Below are 1,161 nucleotides of genomic sequence, written 5' to 3'. Positions count from 1 at the left end.
CCTTTTAGATTTGAGAAATGGTGGATTGGGCAGCCTGATTTTCAGGCATTAGTTGAAAAAGATTTGGGCCACACCTTCCCCTTTCACCTCTGCTATTGAGACCTGGCAATTTAAGACTAAACTCTTTAGGAAACTGGTAAAAGGCTGGAGCATTAACATTGAAGCTGCTATGAAAAAGAACAAAAAAGAGCTTCTTCAGGAATTTGATATCCTAGACATCTTCTCTGAACAAAACAGAATTAATAGTGAGGATATCCTCAGAATGAAACAAATCAAGGAGGAACTTCATGAGATTTGGAGGAAAGAAGAAACTTCCATGTCGCAGAGGTATAGGGATAGGAAAATTAAAGAGGAGGATAGAAATACAGCATACTTCCACGCTATTGCTAACCAACGGAGGAGTAAAAATCAATTGTCTGTCTTGGAAGGCCCTGATGGACCTGTATACTCTACCAAGGATATGCTGAAAGTGGCAACTGACTTTTATAAAAATCTTTTTGGGTTTGAACCAAAACCTAATATTCACCTGGATGACCAGTTTTGGTCTGAAGAGGAACGTGTGACTGAAGCTGAAAATGATATATTAGAAAGGCCTTTTTCAGAAGAGGAAATTAGGGAAGCAATTATGGGCTCATATGCCAATGGAGCCCCCGGGCCTGATGGCCCGTCCTTCATATTTTACCAACACTTCTGGGAAATTATTAAAGGGGACTTTATGGCACTTGTGAGGGACTTTGAAAGAGGATCTCTGGATATCCAAAGACTAAACTACTCTATAGTCACCCTCGTTCATAAAGAGCCAGACGCCAAGAATATGAAAAAATTTAGGCCCATTTGTTTAAGCAATTGCTCTGTGAAGATCTTTAGTAAAGCGATGACAAATAGGGTTCCCCTATAGGCCATAGGCTGCTGGCGCCTTGCCAGTCTGCTTTTGTGAGAGGCAGATTTATACTTGAGAGTGTGGTAACTGCCCATGAGGCTATTCATGAAGTTCATAAATCTAGAGATCCTGGGATTGTTCTCAAATTAGATTATGAAAAAGCATATGATCATGTAAACCGGGATTTCCTAGTGGAGATGTTAACTTCCAGGGGCTTTGGCCCTAAGTGGATTAGGTGGAACCTATCAATTCTAAAACAAAGCTCTTTCTGTGTTAAAATT

Source organism: Triticum dicoccoides, chromosome 5A, assembly GCF_002162155.2.
Source record: "Triticum dicoccoides isolate Atlit2015 ecotype Zavitan chromosome 5A, WEW_v2.0, whole genome shotgun sequence".
In the NCBI taxonomy this organism is placed as follows: domain Eukaryota; kingdom Viridiplantae; phylum Streptophyta; class Magnoliopsida; order Poales; family Poaceae; genus Triticum; species Triticum dicoccoides.
This window is presented reverse-complemented; position numbering follows the sequence as displayed.